At 39.5% G+C, this 26,447-nt stretch overlaps 1 protein-coding gene across 1 annotated transcript in view; it reads right to left on the minus strand.

Moving 5' to 3' along the window:
- Greb1l (GREB1 like retinoic acid receptor coactivator) overlaps nucleotides 1–26,447 on the minus strand; it is a 238,693-nt gene that overhangs the window by 211,949 nt on the left and 297 nt on the right. The window lies entirely within an intron of this gene.

The raw sequence follows: 26,447 nt of genomic DNA on the forward strand, positions 1-26,447 counted from the left end.
TTGTATTTACTTATTTTTTAAAGTTATGTGTATGCACATGCATATATCTGTGTCAATTTGTGCACTTAAGTACAATGATCTCAGAGGCAAGAAGAGATTCCCTGGAGCTGAAGGTACATGCAAATGTGAGCTCTGTGAATAGGGGAGAGTACTGAGAATCAAACTCAGTGCCTCTGGGAAAGCAGCACTCTGGCACTCTTGACTGCCAAGTCGTCTTTCCAGCCCGCCCCAGTCTCTTTTTAAATACCTACCTCTCATTCCTTTTCAAACAGGACTCCATTTTTGGGGAGGTATCAGGATGCACAGCACCAGATAGAGGATTTTGGTTCATCTGAATGGATGGAAATTCTGCTCCCTGTCTTCCAAGTTTCCCTTATAGAGAGGGATGGCCATGTGTCCTAGGTTCAGTTAAGGGAAAACCTAACGAGAGGCTGGCTACAGACTGGGAAAATGTTCTCCTTTGCTGAAAGATGGAGACTGGTGTAAAATACATCATCCCTCCTTCCTTATCCTGCCTTAACTGGGAGCCCACATAATGGGGTTTACATTCTGAACTAACAAGATAAATGCATTGTAAATGTGCATCACATATTTTTTCTATATTGCCACTTTTGGGGCTAACATGGAGCATGCTTGAAAATTGCACCATCTAAAACCAAATAAACCCTTTCTACCCAACTTGCTTTTTGGTCATGATGTTTCATCACAGCAATAGAAACCGTAACTATGACAGGCAGGATTGAGAAAGGACACTGAAGAAGAGTAGGGTGTGTGCCCTATCCTGTCCATGTGAACCCTTATGCTCCTGTCCTAAGGACTCTGGCACCTCACTCCATTCAAGATGACAAAGAGACAAAAGCCAAATAATAAGCACAGGTGACAATCAGCAGAGTTGATTCAGTGATCTAACTAGATCTAACTAGATCTAACTAGATCTAACTAGATCTAACTAGGGTTAGACTGACTCCTCCTCCCAGCTCTGTACACAGCCCTTCTAAAGCTACACACTCAGTTGAAAAGAGTGATCTTCCCAGGTAGCAGAGGTAGACAAATGGCTGTACTCCCCCAGAACCTCAGATCAAGCTCATAAGATGATCAAAGATGAACTGAACATTTACAAGCCTTTGACTGTCCATCCAGGACATGTCATGTCAGGATAATGCTGTGTCCCACCAGCCAGACAGGCATATGCATACAAGAAAACAAAGGGAGCACTTCCAATATTTGAATGTCTGAAGAGATCCTTCAATGTTATCTGTCTGAGAAAGCTGACTACCACTTGTATCAAAGCCATGGTCCAAGAAGAATATGTTCAAAGAACAAGCAGATTTCTAGAGAACACACCTAACGGTAGAGGAGATGTTTAAGCAGGCTCAGCTAACTGAGAACATGGAAGCATACAGAGTACCAGGAGAGGTAACAAGCCAAGAGGGAAGAGGGCATTGAGATTGTCCAAAGAGGAGAAGCCCAGAAATGGAGTTTCCACTTGTCTACACCAACTGGTATCAGCAAGTATGTAGGTTAATCCTGCATCCAATAAAGCATCGAATCCTTCAATATTAGACAGCATTGTCATTAGTTGGCTATTTTGCCACCAAAAGCTGCTAAATCAGAGTAATGTACCAGGTGCCTATAGGATACAAAAAAAAATCCACTAAATGTCAAACTTCATAGATATGTGACATTTGTTAATACAAAACAGTAATAATACTGTACTGGAGGGGCAGTTTCCCAAACATTGTCATGGCACTCTTCTTTTCAGAATTGAAGAGTCAAAATTCTAAGACTCTTTTACTTAATCACAATACAGTAAAACACATTATGTATTTTGCATAGACATAAAATTTAATATTTGAGTCAAATAACAAAATTATCTTTACCTCTCTAGCCTTACATTGGATATTACATTGTCATTAGTAACAATTCTCTCCCATTTAAATTAGGATTGGTGTAAAGTAGGATTGGCTTCAAACATGAAACCACCCTCCTTCCCTGTTTGGATAGAAGACGGCAAACTCTAGAGCCGTTGAGCACAACAGTAAGGATGTGCTCACATACAATTCAATTTTTTTTCAGACATCTTAGACCCACTCTTCTCACTATACACTTTACCTCTTTTAATTTTTGAAAACAGGGTCTTGCTATATAACCCTGGAACTTAGTAGATCAAGCTGACCTTAATTCATAGACATCTGTCCGCCTCTGGGACTGAAAGCATTCACCACTATAGCCAGCTTAGCCACACACTTTTATTTGAATGTTTCCCATCATCTCAACCTCAATTCCAAGTCAAATATGTCAGCTCTATCCCCAAACATTTGCTTGTCTTCCCACTGCCTGTCCATGGTGTCTTTCTCTTTCTCTTGGGCTCCGAGAATGGTGTCATTAGCCCTTAATCCTACCTCTCTGACGTCATTAGCCCTTAACCCTACCTCCCTGACGTCATTAGCCCTTAATCCTACCTCCCTGACATCATTAGCCCTTAACCCTACCTCCCTGACGTCATTAGCCCTTAATCCTACCTCCCTGACATCATTAGCCCTTAATCCTACCTCCCTGACATCATTAGCCCTTAATCCTACCTCCCTGACATCATTAACCCTTAATCCTAACTCCCTGATACTAAAGCTTAATTGGGAATCACCTATTAAGGTTGTTTTTAGTCTTGAATTTACTTCTTTCTCTTTCACTTGCAACACTAAATACTCAGGTTCCAATTACCCTGCCCCCAGATTTATATAACAGCTTACAGTCACTGTCTGAAACAAAGCTGTCATATTGTTCCTTAATAACTTTCAACGAGCCCTTAGTACTCACTAAAAGTAGGATTAACCTCAGAGCCTGGAATCTACATAAAAACATGGTCTCAAACCAAACAGCTTTCTCCCTATCAATCCATTATTGCCTCCATTTTCAGGACTTTCCTCATAACATAAACCTAGTTTTTCAAAGCTTAGGCTCAGTCCCTTAAACACTCCTTGGCTTCACTTGGAGCACTTCCTATCTTCAACAAAGCTCAATCAGTAATTTTCAACACCTACTCTGAGGGCTCCTATAAGTATACACCTTAGCTTCCCAAGGTCTGTGTCCTTCTTTGTTCCTGAAGTGTTTATTAGTTAGTACTTTAATATACCACAGTATTTGAGAGAGAAATTTCTCATTTTCACTCAGGATGAGCCTCCTCTCAACATCTGCAACAACCCACCCTCCAGCATCTGTGAAGTACTCTAGTGAAACTTCTTGTCTACATCTAAAGACAGCCTGTCCCATTCTTAAAGAGCATTAGGTGGCAGATAGGTTTCTATCAGTCTCCAAGATGCAGTTAGATGAAAGTGTAAAGTACAAAACACTATGTTCTCAGCTCCCTTTATATGTGTGATATTCACAAGCAGAAGCTGGGGTTATCTTTAGTTAAGGGACTTTTGAGTGACTGGAAGATGAGCCTAGAAAGACATCATTTTCCTTAGTGTCTATGGTGTGTTTAATAACAAAGTAAATCATGTCTTACGTTCTTTCTTGTCATATGTTTAAGTCTTCCCTGAAACTTGCATCCTGATCCTCTTTTTCATCTCCAGACTGCCCAGCACAACTCAAACATGCTTAATGAGCAATTAACTAAAATGTCAATGAATTATTGCTAAGAATCACACAGGCACACACCTGAGGGCTATCAAACTTTCAGAAGTAATGGGTTTCAGGGTGGGCAGTGCTGTTCATGCTAGAGTGAGTATATAGACGGTCCTAGATGTGTGTGTATGTGTGGGGTAAGGGGTGTAGAGAGATGGCTCAGAGGTTAAGGGCACTGACTGCTCTTCCAGAGGTCCTGAGTTCAATTCCCAGCAACCACATGGTGGCTCACAACCATCTGTAATGCCCTCTTCTGGTTCATCTGAAGAGAGTGATAGGGTACCCACATACATGAAATAAATAAGTCTTAAAAAAAAAAGAAGGTCCCAGATGTGACTGCCTACGCCATAATCATGACCACATATCCACAAAGTAACATATTGTTTTAATGAATTAAAAGTATATCCTACTATACCTTAACATGCTCTATCAGTCCTTAAAATGGAACATTGTCTCAAAATTGTATGTCTTAGTTTTCTCCATATGCCTTATATTCTATTTTGTTTCTACTGGCACATGATACTTGTTACCTAAAGCTTATACTTCACCTATCTATGCTACAGAGTAAGCTTTAAGGTCCATAGCGTCACTTTAATTATCTAAAGTCCTGAGGCATGCTTAGATGATGCTACAGTAACAGTTTTCAGAACTAATTACAAAGTAGCCTTAGGGGCAGGGGGAGGGCAGGGGGAGGGGCTTGGAGGAAGAAGGACATTCCTAAGTATTCTGAAAATTTTACAGAATAGAGACATTCTTCCTCCCAGTATGAATAGGTATTTCCTGTGCTGTAATCCTGGCCCTTCACATATTTCTGGCCTACATCAGGAAAATATGCATAGATATTAGATAATATTTGGGAGTCCTTCCCAGTCTAGCATTTGTCTGCTCATGACATCTTTGCTCTAGAACATACTCAGGCATCACCATGTATAAACAGCTAGACTTTGTAAAGACTTATTTAATGAAAAGTATCCTGAAGCACATCCAGTTGAAAGAAAGAGAGGGGAAAACACTTTTGTTCCTGGAGCCATGACAAGCAGTGTGTGTGTGTGTGTGTGAAAGTGTGTGTGTGTGTGAAAGTGTGTGTGAAAGTGTGTGTGTGTGTGTGAGAGTGTGTGTGTGTGTGAGAGTGTGTGTGAGAGTGTGTGTGTGTGAAAGTGTGTGTGTGTGTGTGTGTGAGAGAGAGAGAGAGAGAGAGAGAGAGAGAGAGTCTTATGTACATGAGTGTATAGGTATGAAGGTATGTAGGTATATGCCCTTGTGCATACATTCAGAGGCCAGACGGAGATACTGGGTGTCATCCTGTATCACTCTCCACATTTATTGCCTTGACACAGGTCCTCAATTAACTAGCAGCTTGCCTTTTTGGCTAGGCTGTCTAGCCAGAGAACTCACAGGACTTGCCCATCTCTCTCTCCATTGTTGGGATTCACAGGCATGTGAAACTATGCTTGGCTTTTTATTTGGGTTCTGGGGATTTGAACTTAGTTTTTCATCTGTCCAGGAAAACACTCTTACCTACTAAGCCATCTCTCCAACCTCCAAGGTTTCCTTAATGATGAAATCAATACTGATTTTAGGCATTCCTGACATTTGCACACACAGAACAACTTGACCAGAGGAATATTCTCAAGCCTCCATTTGACCGACCTACCACTTGAACTATAATATGTTAATATCATAAAGTTTATCCCTAAACTCATCTGAATATTGTTAAGTAAGGGAACTTTGAGCAACAATGACAAAGATCACCAGTAATGATAAACACTGCGGTTTATAAAAGTCCTATTAATGGCACTCAAGTTCAATTCTATATGCTCTCCACCAGTGTCCAAAGTACAAAGAGAGACTCTGGAAGTAGAAGGACTAGCAAGCTCCCATCTGCCCCCATCAGTCTATCCTTACTGGATTTCAGCCTTGCATCTGGGAAACCTTGAGACTCAGACCTTCAATATGTCAAAACCAACTGGACAATATGAAAACAAATTCTAAAGTCTTGACTGCTGATATGACTATTTCCTAATGTATTTCCACAGCTGCAGTAAGAATACTAGGAAAATTCACTCCCCCTTCTGTTGTACCTCAGTTTCTCATTCATATAATGAGTCAAGATTTCTACATTCAAGTTTTTATCTCTTAGGCTTAAAGAGCCATGCCTATTTTTCCAGACACTGTAGGAGTCTGGCCTCCTGTAAAAAAAAAAAAAAAAAAAAAAAAAAAAAGGAGAGAGAAAGAGAGAGGGGGGTGGGTTATCTTACATCTCCTTTGTGGTCACTGCTGTTCCTGAAGGGCAAAGAGGAAGCTGGAGAAAATTCCTGCGAATACCTTCCCTTATCACCTTCAGAGCTGTGCTGCTTCTCCAAACAGGTCCCTCTCAGTCTCACATCTCTGCTAGGATCTGAAGAATCCCAAAGCAGTAAAGACATTGTTCTTCTCTTTTGGAGCCATGGTTCAATGAGGAGATGGACTTTACTCCTAACCCCAAAGGAGAGCAGCTGAGTGACAAATTATCCAGCCCCAACAAAAGAAAAACAAACCAACTACACAATTTGAGAACTATTAGTAATTTAAATGACATCCAATCCAACTTTTACTCCGAACATCAAGTTTCCACTAACCTTGTAATCAAATGTAGAAATTGAGACTCACCAATCAATTCTAAGTTTCTTGTGGCTAAAACAGTTTATTCTATCGTGAGCTAACACTCTTATCTGTTTTTCTACATGATCATGAGAGTCAAGACTTTACTTTTTAAGAAGTGAAATGTGTTCTTTTTTTTTTTTAAATATCAGACACAAATCCAAAACAGGAAGAAAATGAAAACAGAACTGGTCTCCAGGCAGCTGCAGGGGACACTCAGCATATCTGCTAGGCCCTTCTCTACCCCAGCCCAGTGCAAGGCTGAACCACAAAACCCATAAAGCACAGCTTTAAAAGTACTGCTTTAAAGATATTCAAATAAATCTAATTTTGCACATACCAACCCTTAAAGATGGCTGTCTTGTTTCCTTGAAAATGTTACCTGGTAAATTTTCTCCATTTCAGTGATATATTCAATTTATGTTCTGTCCCCCCTTCATATCTCCCAATCCTAATCAGGCTGAGAGTACAGCCTCTCTAACTACCTGACCACAGATCTAGTTAACAAGAGCTTAATGACAAAGAGTAACTGAGTGGGGCCTTAAGGATCATACAGTTCAGACAGGCAGGGAGGAGAGAAGATTCCAGGCTCGGATACAGAAACAAAAGAGGCCTTCTGACACACTTGACCACTTCCCTTCCAGACTCATGGCTTCTGCCCCACTAGCTAGATGTTCCCTTTCTCATTTTAAGCCAGATCTTATCTCTATGAATATATGGTGGGGTTTTTTCAGTTGGGACCAAATTAGTGATGTGATTCAATCAGAACCACAACTGCAACGTGTCAATATTCTCCTTGTTACCATAGGGAAAAGCGCGCTGGATGAAGATGTTCGATAAATCTGTAGAAAACCCGTGTTATCTGTCAATGGGTCAACATCTGGACAATGCAGTCACATGACGCACATCCCTGGGGTCTCAAATCTAAAGCCAACACAAAGGACACCTTGCCTGCAGAAAATCAATCTTTCTCTTATGCCACGGGTAACGTGGTACACCCCATTTGGACTGTAAAAATAACAGCATTTTCAAGGAGATGCAAGTTCATCCATTAGGGAACACATCTGTAAAAGCAAATGTTGTAGTTTTGAAAACTATATTCGGTATGACATAACTCTTGAATTTCCAATTTACAGTTTAGAAAGCAAGCACATCACTTTTTTACATCACTTGGTTTTTCATTCAAGAGGAATGATTTTTAAAGACTTTTCTACAACCCTTTTTCTCTTAGATTGGTTCTTTACGGATTACATGAACGTTACTGAATCACTTTACAGGTTGGGGATTTCATATATGTATCCTCCTATACTTGAGGATCTCATCCTAAATTTTAACACATGTTGTGAAGCTAAGTGTTTTAAGACATAAAAACAAAGCAAAACACACAAATGCAAAGTCCCTGTCTTTCTAGCATTTGAGGTAATTGATTCAGACATTTTATTCCTGTTATTTTCTCTTTTTACTTCCTCTCAAAAGGAGATAATCTGAATTGCTCTAATCTGAAAAACAACAATAAGTGTAGCAAATACTTGACAATGAAGATGAAAAGCCTCCAAAAATCTGTTACCTTAGCAACAGCAAGAATGTGGAAGAATAAGAATACACTGTTAGGGCATCATTTCAGACTCCACAGATTTGAGGCCACAGTCAGCTTTCATTAGCTTTTTGTTTTTCCCAGCAGGTCCTTGGACTTTGAAACAAAACCTGAATGACAGCTATGAGCAATTCCAGCCTGGCTCCTGATTAGCTATGCCAAACAAAACATCTCTCTGCAGTGTAAACTTTCCAGGCATCAGCAGCAGAGCCTCTGGAGAGACTATAATTCCTCAGTGAGACTTGAAGGAGAGTTAGAGGTTGGGGGTGAAGGGTAGCCAGGAGGGGGATGGGTGAACAGGATGAGACCTTCCCCTCCACCACAAACTAGTTCCCCAAATTAAAGCAGGAGCAAAGTGACTAGCAACTGTGGCCATGCTGCTATGGCTTCTAATTCTAACTTACTCTACTTAACTCATTCTCTAAATCTGAATATTTTATTCCAATTAACATTCACAACATCCACAGCATCTGTGCTTCCAAACCTCTGTGTTAAACCAGCAAGCAATTCTGGGGCCTTCTTCAGATCAGAAGGAACAATAATCAATTAAAGATACTCCAAAGAAGAAGGGGAAACAACATGCAAACAGACAATACCTTATTAGGACAAAAACAACCTTGTGCTGTTTCTTCTCATTCACTTTTGCTAGATGTGGACCTAAAATCAACTGCAGTAAAGGACGCTGAACTGTTGCAAGGGAGTTCCACTTGCTACACAGTTGGATCCCAGAAGGAACCAGCTCCTCTTCAGACCCATAGATCTTGTAATACCTAAAAAGTACCTTTACCCACACAAAAGAACTAGAAACTACATTTCTAGGAAGTCAACTCTAACCAGACGCTTGGGTTTTAAAGTTACCAGTAGTGTCAGGAAGAATCGAGCTAACTGTGCACTGGAGTGGTAAGAAACAATGCAGCTTCCAGGAGATGCGAGGTGACAAAATAAGTTGACTGAATCTACCAGCCATCCTGCCACTTCAAGAGGGGGGGGAGATCCCTTTTTTTTTTTTAATTTTGTGGTCACACAACAAGAGGTAAGCTCTTGTCTTCTGCAAAGTGGCACTTAGCTAGATTCTGATCTCTGCTACATAGGAGATGGCCTACAGAAACTGCTGGCTGGCTTACTTGGAATGCTAGGCAAGGAAAACTCCCTCCTTCTAGCCAATAACCACCTCTTTAAGAGACAGTTATGATGACTTAACAGGAGGACAGCTCCAAGCGCCTAAAATCTGACTTGCAGACACAAGACAATGAATGTCACAAAGAACTAACTACACAGCCTGCCTGAAAGCCTCACCTAGGGTTCACCCAGCTCTTTAAAGCACCACATGGAAAGCTCAAGGCCAGACAGAAGATTTGATTAGAAAGACTTGTTAAAAAAAAAAAAAACATAGTCAGACACATAGCAATTTGAAAACTAGACATGGGGAAAATTTCAATTTCTTAAAACAAACTATAAAGCTTCATTCCCAATTATTTTACTCAATATGCCTCTTGAAACCACCTTTGTATGAATCTATACAAAACTCTTGGAACATTGTCGCAATTGGATGAAGACAGGATGAGGACCCCAGAACAATAGAAAGGCCCTAATATGAGTCCCTGCTTGCAATCCCAAACCAAACCTGCTGATTCAGCACAAAAGTCACAACGGAATTCTTATCTTTAGAAGGAACAATCTATTGTGTGCCTGGAACAAAGGGCCATGCACAGGAAATCAGCCAAATCTAGGCCAGATGGTCACTGATTCAAGTTTCATTCTTACCACCCCCCACTCGCCTTAACAGTCCAGAAATAAATTCAGACAGCTTTTCACTTACCAGGTAACATCCCCATGTAAGGTACAAGGGTTTTCCAGTTGTCTACATCTCCACCTCAGTGGTATCTAATGATTGGAACAGAATTCCCTTACAAGTTTACAAAGTGGTCAGGCCACTGTTACTGAAAACACCACTAGCAAGCCACCCTCTGTTGCCTACGCATGCCATGAAGTTCCACTGGTGTCTATGCTAGCCTGATCTCCTCCACACGAAATAGGAAGGAAAAAGCAAAATCCAGAGAACAATTTCATCACAGACATGGGCTGCAAGAAGTTATCACGGGGGCATCACATCACAAAGGTGTCACAGTTCGTAACCTAGAAATATTTAATACAATTACCAAAAACAAGCTACCATTACAAAATCGTTACAATAGACATTAATGCTAATTCCGGTTGAATTAAGAAACGTGAAAATTGCATCACAAAATACACACATCAGACAAGCAGGCTTTGTTCCACATAGCAAAGCAGAGCAGCAGGCTGTTGTGTTCTTTGTTTTTTATTTATCTAGAAAAGGAGCAACTGTTTGAAAACACAGCGGTATAAGCATGGCATGGGACTTTTAAAGTGTCCAGATGCTGCACGGACGTGGGACAAGAAAGCCTCCCCCGTGTAGATTCAGAGAAGAGACTGAATTTAGAATTCACTCCCTGTAAGCCTCAGGAGTTTGGAGGAAAAGAAGAAAGGCTGTAGAAAAAGCAAGAAAAAGATCTGTGTTTAATGGGAGAGGTATATGTAAGAATGGTGCTTATATTTCTGTCTGCAAAGAAAATACCTCAGCATATGCCACAGCAACTCAGGGAAAACAGAAGAAAAACAGTCACTGATTTTGCTTACAAAATTATGTATCTGACTTTAATCCCAAAAGAACCTGTGCGAATGAATATATTTCAAACCCCTCTTGTTTACTGGAAAACTCAGTTTTGAACAGCAATGATTAGAGTAAAACATGAAGAATTGTGCCTCAAATCTGCAAACACATGATGGAAACTTCGTTATCAAAGTCTGGAGTAAATAAAAATTGAGACCCATAAAAAATGTTCGACCCATTCCTTTATGCTAAAACGAGGTTTAGAATAAATTCTTTTCTTTGAAAGGAACCCTTGACGCCATAGGAGTTGACTAGGGAAATATTTACATTTTTGAGGCTTAAGTAAATTTTATCAGCCAACAAATAGTAATCCCTTCAGTAAACACTGCAATCCTTTTTTATAATTACTTTGAAAATGTCAATGCAGACGTACATTTTACTGGCATACTGCAGTGTTACTCTTCCAAAATTAACATATAGAAAGGTTACGGTAGATCAAAGAGGTTTGAGGGCTATTTGTTTGTTTTTTTAACACAAGATAATCATATACTAGTAGGATAATGACTGAAGAAAAAAATGACTTCAAAATATGCCATCAACAGCAGCCCTAAGAAATGACCTGTTTTATTGTAGAAAAGTAGAAAGGGCTCTGAAGACACCAGAGGTCCCCTTCCATGAGAGGACGTCCGTGGCAGTTGACAATACCAGTGGTGACTATAGGGTGAAAGCACCATTCATATTCTCGCAATCTTGACCATTCATGTCAGTGGCAGTAAGCGATAAGTAGAAACTCTTGAAAACTTGCTCCTAACTGTTTTTGTATAATTTTTAATATTATACAATAATTAATATAATATTTAATTATTTTGTATAATTTATAATCACAGGATGACACCAGGTTTTATTTAGGATAAAATAGATCCTAGATCCATGCAGTTTATACACATGTAGGTCATACATTATATCAATGTAATTATTCAGACGAAATAGTTGTTTTTGGTGTCTCACGTTTAATTTTTTTAAGGTGTATTTCTACCATCTAAATTTCTGCTTAAAACAGTTTTTCTTTACATAAAACCACAAAATAATATTTAGAATCATTCTATAAATTGCTTGGCTATTGTCCTTTTAAGGCATACAAATTAATTTTTGTTTCATTTAATTCTTGGAAAGAATATTAATGAAAGAAAATTGATTACAATTAAGAATCTTTAAAAATAGACTAGTTAAGTATTGGCTGATCAATGTTGTTAGTGTTTATTTTTTTTCTTTCTTTAGTATAAAACAGGGATTTCATTATTCATGAAAAAATGACTATTCATGTTAAAATTTTCTTTACTTTTGAGCCCATCTTTAGAGTCCCTCAGATAAATTTACATTTAAATGAAACGTACACAAAGGCTGCCTTAACTAAGTCAGTACACACCCATGCTGTCACAACTATTTTTAAATAGACAACTTCATATGCCAATTCACTGGGATTTATATGGCAATGCTTTATAAATCAAGACAAAATTAAATCTAAGAACCTAAGACAAAAGAAGATTCTATTCACAAAACCCAATTCAGACTCCCTGTGTGCAGACCAAGGTTTAGTAAATAAAATTATATAAAAACAATAAATGACTATATAATATAATAAACTAAAATCTTGCAGCCTAACTTCTGATCTTTCTCTTTAATGTGTTTTAAAATAACAGATAATTAAATAGATAAAATAAAGATGATTTAAAACACTTATGTAAGTACTGTGTTCTAATCATGTTAATTAAGCCTTTTTTTTCTTTCTACTTTGTACTCTAACTTGGACTTTCTGCCTTACAGTGGTCTACAAACCTGGTACAAAATTTAATTTCACTAGACTAATAGAAAACTTACAAATAGATAATATCTGTGATAAATGTTTACTCAATCTTATTTTTTAAATTACTATACAGAATAAAAGTATACCAAGAGCTAAGTTAACACACAGTTTTCATTGATGAACAGTACCAAGGGTTCCAATGCTTGAATTAATTATAAGAAAATACTTTAGGAACATGTTATATGAAAGAAGAGCGGGCGTAACTAAGGGTTAAAGGATTAACAGTCTTTAGAGCTAGGAGGGCTGAGAGGTGGGTTGAGTGAACATTAGGATGTGTGAAGAAGAAAACCATGGAAACCACTACTTTGTAAGCAACATATAAGCTGACGATTGGTTCTTTTGAGACAGAGTTTCTCTGTGTAGCCCTGGGCATCCCAGAACCCACTCGGAATTGGCCTTGAACTCAAATCTGTCTGCCTCTGCCTTTAAAAAATAATTTTTAAGAAGTTTTAAGAACTATGCTTATGTGTTTATTGTTTCTTCATCATCTACTTGTATCATTAGAATAGTAATATATATTACACACATAGTAATATATGAAGTCACCTTATATAATTGTAAATGTGCTTTGAACACAGCCTGATGGTTAAAATGACTCTTCATTCATTTTCTTTCTAATTGATAATTCCGTGTGCATTAAACTTGTACAGAAACGTCATCTCAACAGGGGTACACTTATTAAAAATTGGCTTCTGCTGTATAATACAAAAGAAGGGCATGAACTACTATTAATATTCCATTTCTCCTCCATCTTTCTGGGCTGAGGAGATAATTCAGTGGGAAAAGGAACTGAATTGAGATTCCAGCATTCACAGAACAGTCAGATGCAGGGATATGTGTCCCTAATCCTAGCACCGGGGAGATAGAAGCAAGTAGATCTCCAAGTTTACTAGACAGCCAGTCTAGAGGACTGGTGAGGCCAAGCTAGATACATAGACAATAAGATAATAAAGTGGATAAGCCAGTGAGGTGGACCCTTGAGATCTGAATTCAATTCCCAGGCCCCCGTGTGGTAGAAGGAAAGAAACCACTCCTGAAAGTCGTCTTCTGACCTACACCCCTGCACCATGGCCTGTACATGCCCACACACACGTACATACACCAAGCATACATACACACAGACCTACGCATACACAATCCCTATCCCTCTCCAAAGGATGCATGTCACAGTTTTAGTATCCATGCAGCATCAGTGACTTAACAGAGCTTAGTGGAACATTATCCCCTTAGCCTCGGTATCACCCCAGTTGCTTCAGATTCCAGTGCCTCAGAAACAGGTTTAAAGCTTAAAGAAAATTTTTTTAAAAAGAGAGAGGAATGTATACTTAAACTCCATTAGGTTTCAGCTTTAATTAGATTCTCTTATAATTTTGGTGTTGGAAAACAGAACAAATACCCTTACATGTTATGCTGTGTAATTTTATTGCACTAGTGATTGCCTGAGGAATATACTTCCTATAAAGTTAAATCTGAATCTACAGAACCACAAGCCCCAGTACCATCTTGTAACTGGCTGTCCTTTTCTCCAGAGAAGGAACTACTCTGCATATGTCTGTCTCTCTTACAATACTCATTCCAGCCACAGGTGCCTAACAAAGTCTTATTAACTTAATTCTAGCATTAATTTCCTGCCCAGTGGAGAATTCTATCATCACCACTGGATACCAACCTCTTGCTCAGTCAGAAAACTATAAAAAAAATGTTTTTTCAGGAAGTGACAAATTCATTTGAGAAAATAGTTACTTCCTATCCAAATGAAAATTGCGTTTGATATTATAATTATTGTTGCCTTTAAAAAATATCACTACAAACTAAAAACAGCCTTTAATCTAAAATGGAATTATACTGACTATAATACATGAACTTTGGCTTCTTGCCACATACAGACTTAAGATAATCTACCGGAAATAATGTCTGAAACAATTCCACAATGCTTTGGTTTTGGGAAGCTTTGCTAATTTAAAACCTAATCAGCAATACGTATTATAGTATTTATTCCTTATAAAAATGGTTACATTTTACAGAACTATCCCTTTCAGGGTTATATCCCACTATGTGATGTTATAAGTAAAAATGCATGACTTCCTTTTGTTGTTGTTTTTGTTTTCAAGACAGGGTTTCTCTAACCAACAGATTGGGAAAAGATCTTTACCAATCCTAGATAGAGGGCTTATATTCAAAATATACAAAGAACTCACAAAGTTAGACCGCAGGGAGACAAATAACCCTATTAAAAATGGGGTTCAGAGCTAAACAAAGAATTCACAGCTGAGGAATGCCGAATGGCTGAGAAGCATCTAAAGAAATGTTTAACATCTTTAGTCATAAGGGAAATGCAAATCAAAACAACCCTGAGATTTCACCTCACACCAGTCAAAATGACTAAGATCAAAAACTCAGGTGACAGCAGATGCTGGTGAGGATGTGGAGAAAGAGGAACACTCCTCCATTGTTGGTGGGATTGCAGACTGGTACAACCATTCTGGAAATCAGTCTGGAGGTTCCTCAGAAAATTGGACATTGCACTGCCTGAGGACCCAGCTATACCTCTCTTGGGCATATACCCAAAAGATGCCCCAACATATAAAAAAGACACGTGCTCCACTATGTTCATAGCAGCCTTATTTATAATAGCCAGAAGCTGGAAAGAACCCAGATGCCTTTCAACAGAGGAATGGATACAGAAAATGTGGTACATCTACACAATGGAGTACTACTCAGCTATCAAAAACAATGACTTTATAAAATTCACAGGCAAATGGAGGGAACTGGAAAATATCATCCTGAGTGAGGTAACCCAATCACAGAAAAACACACATGGTATGCACTCATTGATAAGTGGATATTAGCCCAAATGTTCGAATTACCCTAGATGCACAGAACACATGAAACTCAAGAAGGATGACCAAAATGTGGATGCTTCACTCCTTCTTTAAAAGGGGAACAAGAATACCCTTAGGAGGGGATAGGGAGGCAAAGTTTAGAACAAAAGCTTAAGGAACGCCCATTCAGAGCCTGCCCCACATGTGGCCCATACATATACAGCCACCAAACTAGATAAGATGGATGAAGCAAAGAAGTGCAGGCTGACAGGAACCGGATGTAGATCTCTCCTGAGAGACACAGCCAGAATACAGCACATACATAGGCGAATGCCAGCAGCAAACCACTGAACTGAGAACAGGACCCCCGTTGAAGGAATCAGAGAAAGGACTGAAAGAGTTGAAGGGGCTTGAGACCCTATATGAACAACAATGCCAACCAACCAGAGCTCCCAGGGACTAAGCCACTACCTCAAGACTATACATGGACTGACCCTGGGCTCCAACTGCATAGGTAGCAATGAATATCCTAGTAAGAGCACCAGTGGAAGGGGAAGCCCTGGGTCCTGCTAAGACTGGACCCCCAGTGAATGGGTTTCTTGGGGGGAGGGCGGTAATGGGGGAAGGATGGGGAGGGGAACACCCATATAGAAGGGGAGAGGGAGGGGTTAGAGGGTTGTTGGCCTGGAAACCAGGAAAGGAAATAACATTAGAAATGTAAAAAAAATATATATATATATATATACAGGGTTTCTCTGTGTAGCTCTGGCTGTCCTGGAACTCACCGTGTAGTTGAGGCTGCTCAGATCCACCTGCCTCTGCCGCCTGCGTGCTGGGATTAAATGCATGCACCAAGCCTATATTACTTAAAGCATATAAGAAAATTACTAAAATGTTAATTTGAGAATGAATTAAATATGCAAAAGAATTACAAACATAATTTGCAAACTTCATAAGAGAGTTGATGAGAAGAATGGCTCTCTCTTCCACCTCAGCCCCAGAATTGCTTCGGATTTATTTTCCTTGTTGACAACCTTTATTCAACCTAACTTTCAAAGGACATGAGTCTAAGCCTAGCATTCCAGTGAAGGTATAAAGGTTATACTGCCCCATCTACTCTCCCTCCCTTCCCTACAAGATTTTGTGGACAATAGCTTCAATCTGAATGAAGTTTGGCTCAGGACAGGAGGTTATATAATCATAGACTAAAGCTAGCATGTCTCAACAGATGGTACTTATTTGCTTATTAATATATATTTATTCTATGTGTTTGTTCCAAGAGCTGTAGTTACAGAAATAAAAAAAGGAACTAATCATCTGCAGTTTTGGAGCCTTGGTTCAAACTTGGTGAGTGAACCCAAGGTTTGATCCCTGCTGATCAATACAGGACCACAATACAGACATGCACAGCCTATTTCCCCTGAGGTATGGAAGAGTTAATATGTCTAATACAATTTTTCACTAAGAACATTGTCAAAAATACATCACATTTAGCATTTGATCCCTGGGGGAGTGTAGCTTAATTGGTGAGCCCCAGATCCCTATGAGAAACACTGTCTCAAAGAAAGTGGACAGTGTTTCTAAGGATGGCACCTGGAGTTGTCCTCTGGCCTATACATACACATCTGTACATACAAACTAACCATTTTTAATTGATTTTCATTTAAACAGCCACCCATATCTGTTCTAAATTTTAAGGAGACCATTTTATGAAAGAGAAACAGGAATCAAGATACAAGCCGGAATGTTCGGGTAAGATACACAGTCAGAGGAGACAACGGATTGGCTTCTTTAGAATTGAGGTTTCTTTCCTATTAGATTTTTGTGGTGTCAGACTATGAAAAGCCTTGAAAGGAATAAGGGAATTTAGTTTCATGCTGAAGACTGTTGGCTGCTTAACCAGCTACTTTCACACCTTCCTATTAACAACCACCAAATTCATGTATGGTTGTCTCAGAGCAGACCTTTCTGCAAGGTTCAGGGAAATCTCAAAGGTTCTACATGTGTCCATTTTCCTTCTCAATGGGCATGTGATACATTTTTGTCCAAGGAGATTTGGGCATCTCTTTGGGGATTTGATTAAACTCTCTTTAAAACAAACACTTAAGTAGACACTGTAGCGCAAGCCTCTAATCCCAGTACTTGGGAAGCTGGTTATAAACAGCAAGTTTTAGGCTAACCAAGACTACATAGTAAAATCCTGGGTGACCATTTAAATCTTGAGTATGCTGCAAAATATTGGGATAACAAAAACTTGCTGAACCAAAACAAATCCCAAAAGAGCTGACAGTAGAGTGCCTTAGAGACCCTGGCAACCAGGTTCAGGGCTCCATACCTGTAATTCTCATTACAGGTAGAGCTCAGACAGGATTGTGAGTTAGAGAGTAGCCTGTGCTATACAGAAATCCATCTCTCAAGAAAAACAAAACTGGATAAATGAACAGAGAAGGTCACACAGAGAGACTTTGCGTCTGGTGTTGACTAATTACTCTCTTACAGTCCTTTGGCTATGTCAGTGATAGAGTAAATGTATCGCTATTAAATGCACTTGCTTTTTCTTTTACCACACACATCTGGTAGCAGATGAGTACTCTAAGGTTTAAGGTGTTTTCCTTTGGGAAAGGCTGTGAGGCTGCTGGTGGAGGCTGACTTTAAAAAGATACTCAGATCTTTAGAAGGGCATGGGTGGAAAAACCAATCTGCAGAAGAGAAGCTAGACAAGCTTAAAACGCCCATGTCACCAGAGATCGTGGGAATGCTAGAGATCAATCTATCGTGCTAATGTTTTAAATTATGTATACGTTTTGGTGATTCCTTCACACAAAATAGTAATGACACATTTTTAAGACTGTCGAGACTATAATGTTTCTTTTCTGGATTTATACTGTCGACATGTTATTGTTCTACCTAGGATTCTATTTAAGGGGTTTGTTATTCTTGCAAGACTTGGGTTAGATTCCTAGCACCCTCATGGTGGCTCACAACCACACATAACTCTAGGACCAGGAGATCTGATGCCTTCTGATGTTCTCAGGAACTAAGCAGATGCATGACACACATACGTACATTGAGGCAAAAACATCCATGCACATAAGTAAATAAGCAACTTTCAATTTTTTTAAAAAAATTCTTAAGAAACAGAAAACCTTGAGAGGGGGCATTAGGTTTCATGGCTTTAATGTAAATTTTAATATACACTTTAGAAGAAAATATCTCCATAAGTTTTTCAGTGAGGAAACAATATGATTTTTGACATTTTAATGTATATTAACATTCTATATTAATATCATCAAGTGGTATAGCTTATTATGATTTGTCACTGACTTTCCAAACACATAGAGCTAGGCATTGTTCATATTTATGGACTATTTCTGTAAACAGTGAAACATGTTATTTGCAATATATTTTTAAAGTATTATACATATTTTAAGGGCAGAGAGATGGGTCAGAGGTTAAGAGCATATTCTGCTCTGGCTAAGCACCTGGATTCAGTTCCCAACATTCACACGAGGCAGCTCACAACTGCCTGTGACTCCAGCTAGAGGGGCCCAATGCTCTCTTGAAGAAAGGGAAGGAGGGAAGGGCAGGAGGAGAATGGGATGGGATGCGAAGGAAAGGGAAGGGGGGAGAGAGAGAAGTTGAGAGTGAGAGCAAGTGAGGAAGAGCAAGAGAGAGAGACAGAGACAGAGAAAGAGAGAGCCTACAAGCCTGCCTTTATGCTAGCGAGGCAACTTGATGGTTAGCAGCTCTTGCTGCCCACTGGTGCAAGCCTGACATCTGAGAAGGTAGATAAAGATGGAGAAAACCAACTCCTCACAGCTGTTTTCTGACTTCCACATGCACACCACAGCTCACATGCACCCATACGCACACAGAGAGACATAAAATAAAAATAAAACCTTTTTAAAAAGAGATTACTACTAGTTTTAAAGACTATGATATAATCCTATTGCTATAAAAGTACTTCTGTTGGTAAATATGTACATAAAGATTCACAGAGATGTAAAAAGAGGAGCAACTAAAACGCTATGGTGTTGACGCCAAAATGTCATGATATTTAAAACCAGACTTAAAGATGGCAGACAGAAAAATGGAAAAAAATAAAGCAATATAACAGATTTGTGTTCTTCCTTAAAAGGTGTGTGTGTGGTGGGGTGCAGACAGGACAGTTGATGGCTCAGGGCTTGCCAAGTAAACCTGATAACCTGAGTTCAATCTCCGAAACTCGTGGTACACATGCACACCTCCACCCACACACACACATAAATAAATCAAATAAAAAACTTAAATTGAAAAGAAAAGGAACAGACTTGGAGGAGATGAGGCAGAACTGTCAGGAGACATTTCCTTGGCTCTCTGATTTGGAAACAATCAATAGCCACAGTTTTTCTGTCCCCTAAACACCGTAAGACGCGTGAGTAAGCTCAATGAAACAGTGGCTTACTTACATCTGATCTAATGACACAGTAATAAGAGGAGCAATGCTCCAGTCACATCTTCTCTTCACACCATAACCTGCATCCGTGGCAAGTTCCCATAATCTATGCTATAAAACTATGTCTATAGGGTGATACGTTGAAGGAGATCTAACTTCTGTGTCCAGGAAAAGCACTAGGGAAGACTTACAAGGTACATTCATAGGCTGCACCTCAGAAATGTTTAGTAAGTCAGGACTAAATTTCACAAGTAAATGTGACAGGTACTGACCCTGAAACATGGTGACCTTGGGTACGTTTGATTTCCTTCCAAAGAATTCACAGCTGCAGCACAGGAGAGAAGACAACGAATTGATGTAAAACTCCTCTCCTACCTCATCTGTAAACTCCCAAGGGCTCAGTCCCTCCCTCACTCAGCTCTACACTCAGTGTTGCTTCTGAAGGCTACAACCTCAGGCTCACTTCTTTTTCTTCTCTTTCTTCTTTCTTCTTTTAAACTTTTATTGGTTCTTTGTGAACTGCACATCATGCACCCCAATCCCTCTCATCTCCTAATCCTTCCACATCTGCCCTTCCATATCTGCCCTCCAACCCTGCTCCAAGAAAACAAAACTAATAAACGAACAAAACATTATCCCTGTGGAAACTGGTGTGTCACACAATATTCCCTTTGCCCAAACAGCTTTTCTAGCAAACGTTCATTGCAATGGTCTGGTTCGAGGCCTCTGGCTTCGGCTATGCCATCAATACGGAATCTGCGCGGGGACTCCTCTCGGATATCTCCTTGTCACCCTGTGTCAGCTTTGGATCTGCAGGACCATCAGGCTCTGTGCTCCTCTCCTGCACATCACGGTTAAGGCCCATGTCTCCATCATTCTCCATTGTTTAGTATTTTACTTGTCCCACAAAGATGGTGAGTCCTACAGTTAGAATGGGGCTTTAGAGCTCAGGATTGTAACTCGATCATGTGACACAAATACAACGTAATCTCATTCAACAGTAGAGGAGAGGCTGGGCTGTGGCTTTTTAACAAGAATCCGCAGCGAAAGGCTGTGTATTTTTTGAGGAGGATGGGCTCCCTAATTTCTTGTACGTTAAGCTATCTACCTAAATGAGCAAAATGATTCCATCATAGATATTTTCATCTAATGGATTCAATACACTTTTCACAAGTATTTACTGGTAGCTGTTTTTTTTTTTCTTTTTTTCGGAGCTGGGGACCGAACCCAGGGCCTTGCGCTCGCTAGGCAAGCGCTCTACCACTGAGCTAAATCCCCAACCCCCCGTATGCTCTTTCTTAAACATTTATTTACTTCCTTACTTCCTTACTTACTCACTGTGTGTGTGCATGCATGAATTATGTATAGATGTCAGGGGACAACTCACCAGAGTTGATTCACTCCTTCCTCTGGTCATCAGGCTTGGTGGCAAGTGTCTTTACCCACTGGACCATCTCTCTAGTCCTAAACTTTTACTTTTAATTTTGTTTTTCCTTTTTCTTTGAAACAGAGTCATGCTGAGTAGTTCAGGCTGGCCACCAGTTCCAGATCTTCCTGCCTCAGGCTCCTGAGCGCTCAGATTACAATTGTGAGCCACCACATCACATCTAATTATTCTTTCCAACGAATTCCAGGGAGGGAAATTTCTAAGGAATTCAGTGCCCTCCAACTAAACTTACTCCTATCCAGGAACTGTTCTTATTTATACTAAGCACGGCAGTCAGCAACCACACGTAGCTCCTGAGCACGTAAATGTGACTAGCAGGGTTGAGAAGCTAAGTTGACTCCAAGGTGTTAATTAACTACCTTGGCCTGGGGTTACGGTCTTACAGTAGGCAGTTGATTAAGTCATGATACAGGATACAAAATTGCTCTCCAGAAAAACCTGACTTTTAACCTCCATTCTTAGTAGAAGATAATAGCCAATTCTTTACACGACACAACTTTCGTCTATTGAAGTGTTACGATCTGAACGCTTTTTTTTTCACTATCTTTTTTACTATCGTGTGATGAACAGCACCATTTCTTCTGTCATCACAAGTTAGTTACAAATCTTTTTGCCCACATTGCTTGATTCTGAGGATGAAAATGATCTAGCTTCCAGGTTTGTTTGTTGGGTCAATTCGTGTCATTAAAATCCCTCGCCAACATTTAAGTTCATATAAAAATGTAAACTTGGTGCTTTATCTAGCCTGTTAAACAGCCTAGCCACAGTTTCCAGTGGCTAGGCAACAGCTGGAGGAACCTTCGAGGTTCTGCCATCTTCAGACTTTCTTAGCCACTTCATCAACGCAGCTGTAACAAGGGTTACTATTTTATAGGTGTTTGGCTTCACCCCACATGTTAGTGTTTGACCAACCAGGTGTCTGAATTTGTAATTCTTGCTTGAATTACATTTTAAGAGGTTAAATGTCAAATAGTAACTAATAATAATAGTAATAGCTAACTTTCGCCCTATGTTTAGCATGCAAAGTGACTTGAAGACAATTAAGATCCATTTACAACTAACGATTATCTTGTAGAACACTGTTTTAGCGCGTGTTAAAGGTTCTTTCTCCCCCAGAATAGTCACCTAGCACTATATAGATGGTTAAGACGCAGACTGGTAGCCTTGCTTCCCAGAGTTTCTAACTCAGTAGATTAAGGCTTAGACTCTGCACCTAGCTCCAAGGTCTATCACGTTAAGTTGAAGCTTTCTCAAAGCCTATAAGGAGTGTTCTACCACTCCTAAAAGGGGGGTAACGGTGTATAATTTTGACAACATAGTACAACTTTGTGGGCCTTTTTCCCCCCTAAAAATAAGTCCACATTCTTTCATTTTATCTTTACAACAGTCCTTTGCAAAAAGTTGGTAACTAAAGCAGTAATTGCTTACCCTGTTTTCCAGAACAAAACCCAAGAAACCCCTTCTGAGCCCACAGAATGTTAGAAGAGCCAAATTAAGAAAGTGTCCTAACCTTGTAAATACAAGTGAGCTCAGCAACACAGGATATGATTGAAGTCTGCTTCTAGACTGGTATCATAAAAACAGAACCATGCCCAGGAACAGAGTAGGCAACCCAAGACATGGTTCTCTGAAGCAAACATTTCTCAAGGATTGATTGCAATCACTGCAGTCTACTATAAGGACTACTGAAGACAGTCATAAGGTAAAGAAAAGACAGTTCTCTATCTGCTTTGCTGTGTATAGACAAGACAGAAACGTACACCGACCAGCGTGTGGCAGAGGTAAATACGGAGTTGTGACTATGTGACTTCACATCTGGACTTGGAGGAGTGGCCAGTCAGTCAAGAATGGGGGAAAGAAAGAGGACACAATAGAGCCCTCCTGGAGCTCAGGGCACAAAGAGCAGCTTTATCCACACTGGATGTGTTTGCCAAAAATATCAGGGCTGCTGGTTCTCCAGAACTTACAAGGGCATGCTTTTGTGTAGACTAAGCTACCTCAACTATATAAGAGCACTAATCAAGGGGCATAACTTCATGACCCATTTGTAGATAACCTAATTGGAGATCATAAATTGTCTCTCTCTGGTTTTTTAGAAGTATTCAAAATTGAAAGAAAAAAAAGACTATAAATTGTGATGCCAATTCTACTACTTGTTAAGCAGCCTTTCAGGGAAAGAGAGAGTACTCTTGTCATTTTAGTAAGACTTATGTATGATTAAAATATTAATTTTAACAGTGACTTTCCCAAGTTTAAACCAATGATAGCTAAGAAGCACAGGGTGAAAACAAGCAAAACTACCACTGATCTGGGAAAGGTTACTGAATGACTTAATGTACTCTGCATGAATATTGTAACTGACTTTGTTTACACAATCATCTTATAGTCTAGCACAAAGTCATGGGAGCAACAATGTGCCCACAACTCCATTTAGAAAACCATAGCAATACTATAGGGAAACTATTCCTCCCATGTGCAAGACCAAAAGCTGCAAATTAAAAAATGGATTCAATTTTACCCTGACCAAATACTAATAATTTAATTGTTTCAAATTACCAGAAACCTTAAGTTTTCCTAATAAAAGGGAAAACATTCATATGTGTTTTCGTATGTTATTTCTTTTTATCTTAACCTTTTAGAGAACTACTATTATAACCCATTTTATAAATTAGAAAGTTAAATTCTTAGAAAGTAAGTTACTTAACCAATATTTTCATTATATATTATAACTAGGTTTGAACCCAGAACTTCTATTTTCGAAACTATCCCTTTACAACCACACTATGTTGCCTCCCCAAAAAACAAATCCTAAGGACTTGAAAAGGAAAAATGCTCACATTTTTCTCATTACCACAAAATCCCAAATCTTAATCTAGGGGGAGATTTGTCAGTAGATCAAGATTACTTAAGTGTCTTTACAAATTATTCTTCTAATTTATGATCTTAGCATCCCCACCAAGCATTTTCAAGATTTTGTTGTAATTCATTTTGTAGAATAGACCTCCATCTTAATAGCAATGATGGTGGCAATCACTACTTATAGTATATTTTTAAATCCCTTAACTGAGGTTTTTCATAGTGACCCAAATTAAATTTTTTTACTTTCACAACTTTGTAATCACTCAGTTCAGAGGCTGGGTATGATCTGAAGTTTCCTTTCCTATTAAGAATATGAATGTACATTTACATAGTAACCAAAATATCATAGCTGTAAAGAGTATTTCTAGCCTCAATACTCTTGAGAGTTACTAATGAAATCATCAAGACTCTTTGAAACAAATGAACTTCACTTCCACTTTACCACAAGAAAAAAGTAACAATTTTGGAAGAGTGATTTTCCTTAAAATATCATCACGAATTGTGAAAAGGATTCTCTCCCAGGTGACATGCAGAGGCACATTTGGCTCCAGAGTTGGCCTGCACCACCAGCAGAAACAGACATTTTGTGAGAAAGTCAAGTCACTGTTCTCCAGAGATACCAAATCCTAAGGACAGAAATGTACTTCAAACATCTCTAACCTCTCCTTTATGAATCTACTTCGAGAACATTCTTATTATCCTACTGACTATCTACAGTCCAATGGCCATTCTGATCTAGTCTTAGAAAACCTCAACTATGTAAACAATAGAACTTAGGAGTCAGAAGGACTGGCTACATAGTAATTCCTTTTACTTAACTAAGAGAGCAGGAGAACATTGCCAAGAAAAGTACTTTCTGTGGTTAGCTTATTGCAAGTCTAGGCCCCAGATAAAGAGATCTTAAACTTGGCCTCCATATGCCTCTTGGTGCGTGCGCGTGTGTGTGTGTGTGTGTGTGTGTGTGTGTGTGTGTGTGTGTGTGTGTGTGTGTGTGTAGTCTGAACCCAGGGTCTCAGACCAAGTGCCCTACTACTGAGCACCACCCCTTTAAAATGTTGTTATATATGTTATGCCAATGGGAGATTACAAATGTCTACTTGGTGCTTTCAAAGAAACATTCTGGCAGACAAAGTAACTACCATTTGCTCTGCTTCCTAGAGGTTCAAGATAGAGAGAAATAAAGCTTACAAGAACTAGCTTGAAGAAAGGGTGTTCTGCTTTGCACTTAAACATTTGTTCTAAGAGTTTAGCTTTCTAACTGATCATCAAGGTAGTAAGTACCCACCAAAGGCCAAATGAAAGTCTATGTAATCACAAGAGGACATCAGAGTGTAATTGCTACTATTAATATACATATGTCTCTAGATAGGAACAATCTCTACTTATATTCTACTCCCTTTCTCCTCTATTTCCATTTGAACAGGAATTTATCATATAACTTAACAACTATAGCTGCCTCCAGGAGAAGAAACTATGGATAGAAGAGGGAGTTTAATTTGTACACACACTCTTTAATGTTGCTTGAAATTGTTACTGAATTTCTGCCACGTCTCAGTACTTATTAAGGTTTACATTTCCTTTTTAAAATACAAACTTATATGCATGTAATTTTATTACTAAATCAACGAAACAAACTATTCTAAAGTTTTCTCTTTTAAGTGAGTTTTTCTTATTGCAATTCCACTAGTTCTCAGAAAGAAAAAGAATCAAAACAATAACTAAACTCAAGGCAGAATTTCCGATCAGAATACGACAGAGGTGCGAGTGGTTTTTAAGAGGAAAAATCGGGTAAACCCTTTTGAACTGCTTATATCTACAAGGCTGTTTTAAAATGGGATTTGAGGACGGTTTCTCAAGAGAGGCAGAGTGTAGAATCTCACGGTTTCAAAAGTAGAAATCAAATTTTTTTTTTTTTATTTAGTCAGGGACACGGGTCCGGGATGGAGTTTATAGAAGAAAAAGGAACACAGCTCAATTCTTAGCTTTCTGGCGCAAAAATCCTCTCTGTCCTGCATGTTTTTAAGGCTTGATTTCAATGAGAAACTCCATGCAGTGAACAGATAATCTCCTTTTAATGAGGCTCAGAAGAAGGACTTCAGGAATCAGGGACTTTAACCAACCGCTAACCTTCACCCGGCCTGGCCAGGGCACTCCTCACCTCACCGTATATTTTCACGGTCAGCTGTCAACACAACCCTTTGTGTCCCATTCAGAATAAGAGCAGATAGGAACCTCTCTCAGAGAAATGGAAATGTTGACCGGAAGACGCGCGTGTGACGAAGTGACATTTGGCGTGGACCCCAGCGAATGCCTGACCACATCTGGCTACTCTCAACTTTCCCAAGCCAGGCTCTACCCATCCTCTGCTCCGAAACCTCCGCGTCTCACTTCTTGCTGTCCGTCTGGCGTTCGGGGACCGCTAGCCGTGCCCTCGTGCTCGGGGAGCGGCCAGGACGCGCCCCCTCGCCGCAACTCCTTCACCCCCGCACCGCATCAGCCACCTCCCTCCCGCCACAAAGGCAGCAGC

This window comes from Rattus rattus, chromosome 15 (assembly GCF_011064425.1).
Source record: "Rattus rattus isolate New Zealand chromosome 15, Rrattus_CSIRO_v1, whole genome shotgun sequence".
Classification (NCBI taxonomy): Eukaryota; Metazoa; Chordata; class Mammalia; order Rodentia; family Muridae; genus Rattus; species Rattus rattus.